This window comes from Manis javanica, chromosome 9, assembly GCF_040802235.1.
Source record: "Manis javanica isolate MJ-LG chromosome 9, MJ_LKY, whole genome shotgun sequence".
Taxonomy (NCBI): domain Eukaryota; kingdom Metazoa; phylum Chordata; class Mammalia; order Pholidota; family Manidae; genus Manis; species Manis javanica.
This window is the reverse complement of record NC_133164.1, coordinates 125,253,850-125,267,844: the sequence shown is the minus strand read 5'-3', so window position 1 is coordinate 125,267,844 and position 13,995 is coordinate 125,253,850. Positions and strand designations below refer to the sequence as shown.

Genomic DNA, 13,995 nt, shown 5'->3' with positions numbered 1-13,995 from the left:
GCCCAGCCTTGATCCCTCCCATCAAAGGTGCTGCCAGGGTCTTCATTCTGCCCCCACCCCCATCCCACACAGTTGCTGGCAGTGCCAGTCAATATAGGGCCCTGGTCATCTCCTAAAATAAAGGGTGATTTTCTGGACCCCAAAAAGATATTCACCCAGAACATGTGAATGGGATCTTATTTGCGAAAAGGGTGTTTGCAGATGGGATTAACTGCAAAATCTGAGGTGAGGTCATCCTGGATGAGGGTGGCCAGTAATCTAGTGACTGGTACCCTTAAAGGAGTCAGAAAAGGAGAGACCCAGAGAGGAGAAACCATGTGGACACAGAGGCAGAGACAAGAGGGATGTGGCCACATTCACAGGGCCACCTGGAGCCCCCCAGGAGCTGGAAGCCAGAAGGAGCCTCCCCTGGAGCCGGCAGAGGGAGCGTGGCCCTGCCCACACCTCGAGTTTGGACGTGTGCTCTCTAGAACTGAAAGAAGATAAATCCCTGCTGTTAGAAGCCATCTGGCTTATGTAATGTGTTATTGCAGACATGAAAACATAGCCAGAGAAACAGCACGCCCTCCTCTGTGCTCTGATGCAGCAAAAAGATAACATAGAATGCTGAGACTTGGGGACTGTGAATGGACGATGCCTAAGATCTGTTGGTGACCTATTGTTGCCCGTCTAAAAGCCTATCATTATGTCAAAATAAACATCAACAAAAATTCTCAGCAAACATTGTATGTTCATGCTTGATAAGGCATTCTTAGCTAACTAATGGTGTCGATTCCTTTGGGATGAATGTGATGGAGTTGGTGCAGTCACACCTGCCTTTATCTCAGGTGATCAAAAGGACTTTTAAGCACAAGCAACACTAGACAAAGGAGGTCACAGTGAACTGAGAAGCTCTGCACATTGGAAACAAGCCGCTCAGTGGGAAGTAGACTCACAGGAGACGCGGGGAGCCCAGGCAGCCTACCTGTAATGTGGACAAAGGATCAGAGAGACATTTCTCCAATGAGAAGCACAGTTGGCCAACAGACGTATAAAAAGGTGCTAACACCTGTCATCATGACAGAAAAGCAAACCAAAACTACGTGAGATGCTGTCTTCCACCCAGTAGGATAACCACTATCAAAAACCAAAAGACAAGTGTAGGTTGAAAAACTGGAGGCCGTGTGCACTGCTGGCAGGAATGTAAAATGGTGCAGCTGCTGTGGAAGACAGTACGGGAAATCCTCAAAACACTGAACATACAATTACCATCATCACCCAGCAATGAGACTTCTGGGTACATGTCCAAAAGAACTGGAAGCGGGATCTCAGACGCATCTGCACAGCCGTGTTCACTGCAGCATTATTCACAGTGGTGGCCAAGCGGTGGAAGCAACACAAGTGCCCGCTGGCAAATGGGCAAAGGAAACATGGCCCAACCACAGCGGAACACTGTTCGGCCTTAAAGAAATCCCGTCACATGTCAGAACATGAGGACATAATGCTGAGTGTAACAAGCTGGACACAGAGGGACAAGTCCTGTATGATTCCATTCATAGGGGATACCTGCCGTCATCAAAATCATGGAAACAAAAGCAGGGGCTGGTTGCCAGGGTCTGGGGAGGGGAGTGGGGAGCAGTTCCATAGGGACAGAGTTCAGCTCTACTAGATGACAATGCTCTGGAGATCTGTTCCCCAACAGTGGGATACAGTCAATGGTCCTAAAATGTGCTTAAATACTGTTGGGAGGGTACATTTTGTGTTCCATGCTTTTTACCACAATTAAAAATACTCTTTCTTTATGGCCAAATTCACACTGTACTTTTTCTTCCTAGTAAATGTGGAAACAAACCTTACTGTAACGTGGCTTTACTGTCTGGGGCAGAAGCTCTAAGGATTTCAGAGGAAAGGTCTGTGGATTTTGCTGAACACCAGCACCTGGAGTGGGGAGAGCAGGACACATGGAAGGTGTACCCAGAGAGTGTCTTTGCCAGGAGCCCACTGCCATGTGTGATCCAGCCCCAAATCAAGGCAAATGCAGGAGAGGGGCTTGGCTGAGTTGGAGGGGGCCCGACCTGGAAGAGATGCTAAAAACCCTGAAATGGACCAGCTGCTTGATATGGGTGACCCCCGGCTCTGCACACCAGCCGGCCCCCACGAGCCTCTGATGAGCCTGCAATGGCCCCAACTCGCACAGAGGTGTACCAAGGGCCCAGAGTTCTTCCCACTGTTCACCGCACCAGAGCTGCTCCCCAAATCAAGGCCTCAGACCTGGGACAGGGGGACAACGCGGGGATGTGGGGCTGCAGATGGGGACTGGAGTGGCACACATGCCTCCCCAACCCCAGGTCAGGCAACCAGGGGTATTAAAGTCTGAACAAAAGACAAAGCCACACTCCCCAAACAAGCTGCTGAGGCACATGAGCCCCCCATGAAAACACGGCCCGTGAGCACAGGGCCCCATGAGCAGAGGGTCCCCCGTAAGAACAGAGGCCCATGGGCAGGACTCCCCATGAGCACAGGACCCCCATGGGCATTGGGGGAACAGAGGGTGAAAGGAGGGAAGGGGGAGGGGAGGGACAGGGGACTAGGTGGGGTGAAGGTGGGAGCTCATGGGCCTAAGTGGAAGGGGCAGAGAAGGTGGTGGTTGGGCAGGAGTGGTTGACCTCGGCTGACCCCATAACTCCTGCAGCCACAGTGAGACAAGGCCCCAGAGAGGTGTGGAGACCTCAACCCACTGGCAACCCCAAAGACCTGTCTGGTCTGGGGGGGCTCAGCAGGCATGGGGGGCACAGTGACAGGGCTAGTTGCCCCATGGACATCCCAGGGAGCAGACTGGGAGGAGGCAGGAAACAGCCAGCCTGGCTCCTGGTGCCCTGGGTCGGTGTGCTCCTTCCCTGAGAATCCACGCCCACCCACTGTGGGGCCACCACCAGGGCAGGCCCAGGGCCACTCAGCACTAGGAGGGCCGGGACACCTGAGGAAAGGCCTGGCCACGAGGGGTCCGTCCTGCTCAGAGACATTCCTCCTAAAACATTCCTTGTATTTTCAAGATTTAAAGCAATTTTCTAGTTTCTCCTTTTCACAGAAAACAAAGATTCTGAATGTGGTTTCATCATGAATAATTCATAAACTTAAATACATTCACTAAAAAATAAAAAAAGGAAAAGTAGATATTTATTGTGGTTTCATCATGAATAATTCATAAAGTTAAATACATTCACTAAAAAATAAAAAAAGGAAAAGTAGATATTTATTGAGCGGGAAAGGAGAACCATCTCCCACATTAGAGCTCTGGTGTTGAATGTTCAGTGCGATTTGATATATTTTAATTGCTGTTACTCTGTAACACCCTTACCTTTGAAAATTCTTCGGGTGTGCTTCCCTGTTCTACCTCAGTTAGCTGATAAATCACACAAACCAATAACCAAGGGCCTTGGTTATTGTAGGAGTGAAGCCTTTAAAATGGTATCATTCTTCTGATACTGTTTTTGTGTGTGATACTTTTACTAAGAAAAAAGTCATTATGCGTGTGCCTTGCACATTTATGTAAAATATAGTTGACATTGCTGGTCTTATTCATCCTTATTGAAAAGGAAAAAAAGATTATTGTAGCTTCGGCTCACTTTGAGAGTATCTGTCCACTTTTTCTCAAAATACTTCCTCATACTGTGGCCACCTCTGCCTGTATCAGAATCATCTTGATTAAATGCTTCACAGTTGTCAAAAACAAGCCTGACATCAACAGCAAAGGCTTCCAGGTTTGGATACCTGAAAGAAAACACATGATTTAGAGGTTCTTTTGTAGGGTGGCTTTGTTTTGTAAACACATGAAATGATAATAAAAGGTAAAATAAAAAGTAAAACTGAAAGGTAAAAGAAAAAAAAGATAATTGCATTTAAGCAGAAATAAAACACCTTATATCCTCTTACAAATGGAACATTTTAAAACTTTCATGTGTTCTGGACTATAAAGGATATAGACAGGTTAAATGGAAAAAAATAGATTTCTCAGAAGATCAAGATATATTTCAACTAACTAGCATTTCTTCCCCCATCCAATTTCTGGTTTGACTTGAATCACAATTCCATCCCAGGACTCATCCCACTTGACTAGTTTAACTTTTCTGACCAATTGTAACACTTGTAGTACCCTATGACCCACATTCAAAACAACTGTTTCTTTAGAAATAATGTCAATGCCTCCTATGCACGATACACATTACAGCTGCCCTGGAGCCTTCACGTACATCCCAGGACATGCCACTCCGTGTTAAATCTTCCCCATTTCCTCTTTCTCTTCTCTTTTCAACCGTGCTCTTTTCTCAAGCAATGGATTATGATGAACCCAACAAAACAGCACGTGTTATCCCTTCACAGAGAAACACTACAAGGATCTGCCCTTCCATTGGAAGCACTGTGGTGTCTGTGCTTTTTTGGGGCGATAAACCTGATTCTCTTTCTCTGTAAGAGCAGAGAAGACAGAATGGTGAATGCCACCTGCCTAAGTTTTTGGTATAAAAGGACTGCCTTGTTTCAAGCCAACTCAATACATTTTGAAGGAGGGCTTTTGGATATCCAAACTTAAATTAATTCTAATATATGATGTATAAGCTGAACACTAATTTACCTTTTAGAAATACCTATGAAGTACACACTGGAGCTCTGAGACCTGGTAAAAGTGGAACTATTTCTTTCATCAAATACCTTGTATAGTCTTTTTCACTCTCTCATTATGATATATGCAATAATAAGAGAATTAAGTCAGTACTTAAGTAACCTCACCCATTTTCCTATTCTTCTGGGAATTATTTTTATTCAGGTGACATTCACAGAACATAAAAGTGGCCATTTTAAGGTAGATAATTCAGTGGCACTTGGTATATTCCACACATTCTACTACCACCACCTCTATTTAGTTTCAAAACATTGCCATTACCCTAAAGTGAAACCTCATGCCCAACCCATTAAACAGTTACTCTCCATTCCTCCCTATCCTAGTCCCTGGAAACAACTAATCTGTTTTTCTGTCTCTATGGATTAACTTATTCTGGGTATTTCATAAAAATAGAATCACAACATATGAGAATAGTTTTTATAAAATATTTTAATGTTGCTTTGAGAAATATTTCGCTCTTTAGTCTTCCTTACTACAAGAAACGGTTAATGATTTAATGTCAGGGAGACTGGAATCCAGGAAAGGATTCTCGGTGAGATTCTAGGTGTGGTGAGTGCGGTGCTCACGCCTCTGCCGTCCCTTCACAGGACAGGGTAGCTGATGGAACCCAGACTCATTAAACTAGGCACCTCCTCCCCTCTGTTCTATAAATTTCTGATTTAAATATTTGAGAAACTGTAGTGAGTTTTGTTTCCAGCTCAGTTTGGGCTTGATCGAACAACCTGAAGTTAGAGGAGCTTGAATCCACTGAATTTTGCCTCCGACACAGCTGGCGTCATAAATGGGATCATACAGAACTGCTCCCCTCCGCCTGCCTCCCTCTGCTATGTTCCTCCTCCATTCACCAGGACTCGTTCTCAAAAGGGAGCTCCAATTTTTGATGTCTAAGCTCTGTTTTAATGTTTGAACCTGTGTGTTTTGGGGATTTTGAGGCTGAAGTTCATCCTCCACCAGGGACTGGAGAATTGCAGAAGATAAAGTCAAGAGTTGATTTAAACACTGGTAAAGCCTTCCTGTGTCAGTCTGTCCTGGCCATGTGCTGCCCACCTGAGCATCTGAGCAAAAGAACTAGTTCCTATCCAGACACCAGCCTCTGCTGTTTGGTTCACATTAGAACCAATATTTTAACAGTCTTAGATGTTTTCTGAATTTTAATTTTTTAAAAAGTAAATAGAATCTTTTGAAAGACTGGCATTTCAGCCTACAAACAAATAACTTACATTTGGTCAATTTATTAAATCCTTTGATACATATGAGAAGAATATTGGTCATCAATGAATTAAATTCTACTCAACACTTCTAAATTGAATATAAAGTATAGAACACGGTCATTTTCTTCCAAGGAATATCCAGGAGGGATCAAATAATACACTGTTAAATAATGCTTTTAAAAAACACAGTAAGAATGTAATCAAAATACATTTTATGGTTATTTTTCATGTAAATTTCCTTTTTTCTCAAGAATTACTGGTGAATTTGCCTGCAGTTATGGGCACAAGCTACATTAACCGAAAGCAGTATATAGGAATAAAGGGAGCGGGGAGAGTGGAGCAGAGGCCCGTGCAGCGCCACGGCTCCTGGCCATTCTCACGTGAAATGCTTCATGTGGGTTTGTTCTGTAAACAAACAGCCTCATTCCTTCCTGTGGTTCCACATGAGTCCAGTATCCAGAACCAACTAAAGCCCACTGACGGTGGTCACTCCCTGGCAGGAGTCTGAAGTGGTTTTAACAAAAATCATTAACTGCAACCAGGAAGCCATTTTACCCTTCGGATAGGATCATAAAGACAATATGGTAGGGACAGGGGCAAATAATAGTTTTCTTCTACTTTTAACAAATGCCTTTTTTGTAATCTATGATTCATTGTAAAGCTTTCATTATTTAAAATTTCCAACGATCTATCTTATAATAATCTGAAAATATTATGAAATCAATTTTGGTGAAATGCACATGAAATGGTATTGATATCCCAACGATGCACAATATAAGCTCCAGCTTACATGTCACTTAGTCACTTTGGGAGGCTTCCCTGATACTTTTCCTTAACTCCCAGCCTAGGTTTGGTGGCCTTCCAATGTCAAAACAGCTTTATTACACTATTTCTAATTACTGATATCATTTTAATTGACTAGTCTTCCGTATCATACTACCTTAACCACACATATATATCCTGTCTCTAAAGGCAGGGCTTGTAATTGATGTATTCTTGGCTCACTATAAGAGTACTGAGCACATAACAAACATTCAATAAACACTGAACAGAAATGATGTACTTACTGTCCACTAATTAATTTCTCTCTGATTGTGGAAAAATCCATAGGCTTCTTAATAACTGATATAACCAGGAACAAAGTTCAAATTTACAGGAAGATGAAAAGGCCATGCATCCTCATGATTTTCTATTTTGGTAAGGATCATACTGGAGAAAATAATGTTTGAAATCAGTATCGATGTTTTAGAGTTATCTATCTTTAGTAAAAGTTTAGCTTTTATTCTCTTTCAAGTAAACAATGTAAATTTAATTCATAAAAAGACAAAAGAATGCATTTACTTACAGTACAGAGTTTACATTACATAGGAGAATTCTTATTTACACAAACTGTCAAAAAGTCACCTGTAATATGGTGAAAGGTTTCTAAACAAATACAGTGGGATGTTATGAACATACAGGACAGGGGAACAGAAATAATACCTGCACAGGTCCTTAAAGTCATCTCATTTCACTTTCTTAGCACAAGTAAAGCTTGGTTCTGATGAGTTACCAGAGGTGTTTTCCTCTATTTTTCTTTTTGTCTGGTCTTTGCTTAGATGAGTTTCCATTTCATTAAGGTTGGTACTAGAGAAAATGTTTAAAATCAACATCCATGCTTCAGAGTTATCCATCCTTTGAAAAAGTTTAGCTTTCATTCTCTTTCAAGTAAAGACAATGCAAAGTAATTCATGGAAAAGATGAAAGAATACATTTACTTATAGTACAGAGTTGACATTACATAAGAAAATTCCTATTTACACAAACGGTCAGAAAGTCACCTGTAGTACAGTGGAACCTTTCTAAACAAATACAAGGGGATGTTGTGAACATATAGGACAGGGGAACAGAAATAATACCAGCAAAAAGTCACATACTCAGCCTCCTCTCATTTTGGTGTCTTAACGGAACCAAAAGTTGGTAGTTTGGACAAGTCAAAAATGTTTTTCTCCATTTTTCCTTTTCTCAACTCTTCACTGAGGCGAGTTACCATGTAGGCAAGGATCATCCTAGAGAAAATAATCTTTCAAATCAACATCCATGCTTCAGAGTTATCCATATTTAGTAAAAGTTTAGCTTTCATTCTCTTTCAAGTAAATACAATGCAAATCAATTCATAAAAAAGATGAAAGAATACATGTACTTATAGTACAGAGTTGACATTACATAGAAAAATTCCTATTTACACAAACGGTCAGAAAGTCACCTGTAGTATGGTGGAACCGTTCTAAACAAATACAATGGGATGTTATGAACATATAGGACAGGGGAACAGAAATAATACCGGCAAAAGTCACATACTCAGCCTCCTCTTGTTTCGGTTCCTTAACAGAGGTACAACTGGGTTGTTTTGACAAGTGACCCAAATGGTTTTCCTCCGTTGTTCCTTTTCTCTGCTCTTTGCTTAGATGTGGTTCATATACCAATACCAATGAAACGGGATACTCCTATTTACTGATGTCTGCCACTTGATGCACTACTTAAAGCCATAAAAGCTGCACCATTGGCCATAAGGGCATCTAAAAGGCACAGTATGAAAATAAGATAAGCACTACCAGTAGCTTAGTTTGATCATCTCATTTCATTTCAAAATTCAAAAATCTAAGTTGTAACATCTAATCAATTCTTTTTAGTACCCACAAAGAGATATTTCTAGTATCACTTCTAAAATTTAGCTATTAAACACGAATCTATTTCATATTCTATCATCAACCTAACTGAAAATTCCTATTTTATTCAATGGCAGTTTGGCATCAGGAAAGATGAGAGAATATGGGTCATAATTGTACCTGATTGTACAGTTACCCAACTTTCATTTTGACATCAGTAACACAAATTTTCGAACAGCGGCCTTCAATAAGACTTACACAATTCAACTGAAAACCTTGGGGACAGATCATACTTATAGACAGACAAGCAGATGTATGCAATGCACTGTGCTGTAAAGCCATGCAGCAGTATGTAATATGACAGCAGCAGTGCTATACTTTATGCATTGCTATGACAACCACATCACAACCAAATCACAATGCGGTGTTAGATGTACAAAAATAAACATACCCATACCATATCTAGTCTATGCCTCTCCACCTCCTGGTAGAAAGAGTTGGCACAACATTATGAAACAGAAATCACATAGTCATGAAACCAATTTTTAACCCCCAAAAGACACCAATACCAAAGCAAGGCAATAACTGCAAGATGAAGGGAAAACTTAAGGGGGAATCATAATGGAAATTTTTAAGAATATATTTTCAAGATTCTCCCCAAATTAAGATTAAAGAAAAATCATAAAATGTACATTTCAACAATTGTTTAACAGACCTGATGCTTCAGAAGAACAGCTTGTTGTCTTCTGATTTCTTTCTCCTAAAAAATAAAAAGCTTTTAATATATAATTTCAGGGAAGATTTAGAACATGTTACAAGTATTGCAAGTTCCTTTTCTGAGGTTCTATAGTTGTCCATTAGGTCGAACTATATAAAATTGCAAATATGTCATCATTTTTTACTTACAAAATAGGCAATTTCATGCAGTTCTACCTAACACATAAAAACTGTATGACAATATCAAGGATCTTTATTCAGCAGCCATTTAAACTTAAAATTCAAGGACCTCATGCCACATTTCAATAGCACATTTACTGAACCGACTGACCTAGATTGTCAGAGAGCATGTCAGATACAAATGTTGAATAAACTGGGTAGGGAATTCTACAAATTACCCAGTTTATTCAACAAATATATTTCAAGAAGTGAAAACACTGTGAGAAGACTAAAGGGGCCTTAAAGGATGTATCAAACATGCCCAATATTTGAATCTTACCTAGATTTTGATTCAAATAGACAAACTGTTCAGGAAATTCTGAGAGTTAAGAATTTAAACAATGAAAACTTTCAACAATGTCTGATATTTGATGATATCAATAAATTACCATTTTAAAGTATGATAATGGCATTGTGATACTTTTATAGAAAACAAGAATTCTTGTCTTTTAGATATATTTACAGTTGAAGTACCATGTCTAAGATTTGCTTCAACAAATTATGAAAGGAGTAGTAGATGGGAATATATGTAAAACAATATTGTTCATATTATAATTTCTAAAGCTGATGATAGGTACATGATGTACATTATTTTGCCTACTTTTGTGATATTTCAGATTTCCCACTATAAGTCTCCTCGTGGAAACACATACACCAGCATAACGCTAGTGTACTACAGGCATAAGCCTGCTTAGTGCATAGGTAATAATCAAGAGCTGGTTGTCCTCCATAAGGAAATCTAAACAAATACACTGTTTATGTGACCTTATTTAGAGTCCCAAGAAGTATGTCCAGACATAGGAAAAGCATTCTTTCAAAATAACCTTTCTAAAACAATTTTTAAATTATCTTATACTTCTTTTTTGAGAGAGAATTCCTTTGGTGTGAAGGTTAAGAAAATTTTTTTAGTGTTCCTTCTTCCTTAAAAGAACCTTAGAGCAGGATTCAGCCTGAACCACTCTGTGCACTTCTGCAGCCAGAGCCAGCAGTCCTGACCGCCCTTTATGCTGTGGAGCCAGGCTCGGAATCATGGCATACGATGACCTCACACAATGGGTGCCATGGACACAAGCACTGCTCTTGCCCCCATCACGGATGACAGTCACACCCCACAGTCCAAGCACCGTGCTCTGTCCGAGGCATTTTGAATGTGTTGTTTACTTTAATCTTCATAATCATTTGACCTAGTAAGGTGGGTTTCACTGTCCCTAAATTACCATTGAGAGAACCACAGGCCGAGGTTAAATCATTTCCTGAGGTGCACTGGCAATAAGGAGCAGAAAGGTGTGATTTGAACACAGGACTGTCTCTCTCTAAAACCTGGGGTCTTAGCCACTACATGTACTTCGCTGCTATTGCAAAGACACTTTTATACTTGATACTGATCACAATATTCAGGATGAAAGCATAGTCAAGGTGAGGTTATGACAGGGTTATGGAAAAAACCAATGCACATACTCAGTGTCTACATGTCAAAAAAATATCTATACTAAATCATTTCAGTAATTCCCATTTTAAATATTAATCCTGAGGAGAGAATTTTGGCTGAGATTTCAAATGAAGTCAGTAGGAAAAGCAGTTTTACTAACTGCATTTTTACACCATAAAACAATAAGGGGAGGGTGGATGGGAAGGGAGGAATAAGGGTGGGGAAGAAGAAAGGGGGCCTTACGATTAGCATGTATAACAGTGGGGGTGGTGGCATGGGGAGGGCTCTGCAAAACAGAAGATACATAGTGATTCTACACCATCTTACTATGCTGATGGACAGTGACTGTAATGGGGTGGAGGGGGGCCTTGGTGAAGGGGGGTGCCTGGTAAACATAATGTTTTTCATGTAATTGTAGATTGATGACAACAAAATTTTAAGAAAGTGTAAAAGGGAGGCAGAGGAGGAGGTCAGGGAGCTCTGTGACTTGAGAACTTGTCCAGCCTTCTTTAGTGGTGTTGGGAAAGGGCCATAAGCTAAGGAATGCAGGCAGCCTCTAGAAGCTGGAAAAGGTAAGAAAATGGATTTTCTCTTAAAGTTTCCAGAAAACAGGACAGTCTGTTGACACCTTACTTTTTTTTGAGTAAGACTTGCGTTGGACTTCTAACCTACAGAACTGTAAGATAATAAATTTGTGTTGATGTAAGTCAAAAAAAATTTCAATTAATTAATTTGGGGTGCACCATAAAGTGTCTTTCATATTACTAATTAACTAACTGAACCAACCACTGTAAGTGAGCTTCTACTATGCGCCAGCAGAGCAACCACACAGATCCATTCCCAGCCTTCCAGAAGCTTGTAGGCAGGCAGGCAGGTGGACACCAAACACACAGTCCAATAACTGACTGTTAAGAGTTATGGCACATCATGACAAGAGCTGTGAAGGAAGTATGCTAGAAAAGCCTGCAGCAGCAGGGGAGATGGTAAGAGCCCTAGAACATTCTGAGTACCAACAGATTCCTGGGAAGTCCAGATTCCTAAGAATGCTCTGGAGGCAGCCTCCTGAAGTGAGGTGTCAGTTACCACGCTTTTGAAGTTCAGTTATTGTCACCCTTGTTTTGTCTAAGGAGGACATTGTTTCCACAAGTCTGGGAAGGTTAGGTATGGATTTTTATACTGGGGACCAGACAGGGTGATATTTGGCAATTTTCAGGGAGGTGGTGGACTTGGGGGCAGTGCTCTTTGCCTTAGATGTATGATGTGAGAGGTGGGAACGCAGGCCTGAGGGGCATTAGAGGTGCCTCCTTTCTCTTCCTGTTTTTCTTCCCTAGTGAGTGTGTATGCACTTTGCAAACTTGACCAGGAGTCAGTTAACAGGTACGAACTGCTCTACAGATCACAATCTTAGTGCCCGAAGAGCCAAGCACAAGCCCTGTCCATTTCCTGCCTGCCCTTCCAGGCCCTGAGAGGAGGAGGGGTCTGCAGTATTTTGTTGGGATCGGGTGGGTGGAGACGTTGTCTCCTTCATATTGGACTGGAAGCCAGGGGTTCCCTACAGAACTCCTTCCGCCTGGCTTTGCCTTTACTAGGAGTGCAGGGGCGCTTATGCCAAAACCTGCTCATGTGCTCATCCCTGCCATCAGCCCTCCTGTAGCTTCCACATCCCCAGTCCGTGTGTTTCCTTCCTGGGGGCCTCAGCACAGCCAAGAGGCAGAAGGAAGAAAGGTGTAAATTGTAGGGAGGCTGAGGGACTTTCACAACAGCAACAATGTTTCAGTAATGTTGGCACAGCACTCAACCACTCACAAGTACATTCACACCTACTGTCTGGCTCTCAGAGGTGGGCGCTGATCCCCAGCCTTAGATTCTGCCTCCCATTTCTTTACAGTAGACATATGCCCTTTGAGCTGTCCAGGCCTTTTCTAGACCACGGTCCCCGAGGAAGGCTGAACTCTTTCCGCATGTCAATTCCAATCTCTGCAAGCCCTCACCACTTCTGTGAAACTTCTGTCAAACACACTTCTGAAAGAGTCGGGGCAGGCAGGGGCTGCAGAGACCATCTAGTCCAACTTAGTCACTAGCTCAAAGAAGAAAAGGGACTGAGCGAAGGCCACACAGCCTGTCAGGAACCCAGCAGGGCTCAGACACCTGAGGGCCGACACGCACGCGTACACTGCCCCCATGCTCCCAATGCCTTACAGAGCTGCACACTTCGCCGTCCTGGGGCTTCTCACAGGCACACAGTGGGTGCTCTAAGTCGGGGTGTTTGGGAGTGTGACCTGTCAACCTTATTTTCACCCTTACTGAGGGGAATGGAATGGGAGGAGCTCGCCATTCTCAGGGATCCTGTAGGGGATTCTTGTACACAATAAAGACTCTAGTATGAACAATGGTTTTGCACACAGGAGGTGACTCAGTTCTGGGACTGAGGGACTGGCACACACGCGCGGGCTGCCCCACACGCGCGGGCTGCCCTTGCAGCAGCACCTGTAAACAGAGCACCCAGCCTTCCTGATCTCGCGACACCCTCTGAACGCTGCTCAGCCCCCACCCCCCACCCACCCCTCTCCCCCTCCTCCTCCAAACCTCCGGACAGTTCTCCAAAGGTGGGCTGAGGTCTTGTCTGTTTGCTAAAGAGTAAGTTAAGAATCTTACTTCCTAACGACCTGAGTGTTAAAATGCAATCTTATCTTTAAGATGGGATCCTTCCTGCCTTTTACTATATTGTTGGCAGCTGGGCTCACTTGCCATACTAATTGCCCAGGTTGTACATGACTTGATTAGGGGCTGGAGAAGGAAAAGCAGCATCTGGGCAAAGTTAAAGATAAACAAGGCCTTTTAGCACGCTAAAGTAAATTTCACAAAAGCCTCATTTAATTGACACAATAAACACAATTGGCTGTGCTAAGGTATTTTCTTATCTGGGGGATATCCCTTCAAACATTCCAGGTCAGGTTACTCCTGGCTTTTTAGTTTTAACTAATCTTCACTGAAGAATGCTTAGACTCCCACTTGGATATTCTACTCTAGAGAATTAATGTGACTGACTTGGCTTAATTGTTTAACACGGAGTTCTGGCGGGGGCTCTTTTTCCGGAGGCCCCCACCCTACTCT

The 13,995-nt window shown here is 42.3% G+C and overlaps 1 protein-coding gene across 4 annotated transcripts in view; it reads right to left on the bottom strand.

The window, feature by feature from the left end:
* Positions 1 to 3,220: 3,220 nt before the first annotated feature.
* The window catches only part of LOC140843468 (voltage-dependent N-type calcium channel subunit alpha-1B-like), a 42,557-nt gene continuing 31,782 nt past the window's right edge, over positions 3,221 to 13,995 (bottom strand). Inside the window, exons 1-6 of one of the 4 annotated variants that reach the window (XR_012121298.1) lie at positions 9,232 to 9,701; positions 8,968 to 9,000; positions 7,785 to 7,916; positions 7,351 to 7,494; positions 6,936 to 7,077; positions 3,221 to 3,750 (exon numbers count right to left, since the gene is read on the bottom strand). The gene's annotated coding sequence lies outside the window, so the exon portion shown is untranslated. Of the gene's footprint in view, positions 3,751 to 6,935; positions 7,078 to 7,350; positions 7,495 to 7,784; positions 7,917 to 8,967; positions 9,001 to 9,231; positions 9,710 to 13,995 lie in introns of those variants that run through there. The other 3 variants (XR_012121297.1, XR_012121296.1, XR_012121299.1) reach the window with 3 other exon arrangements.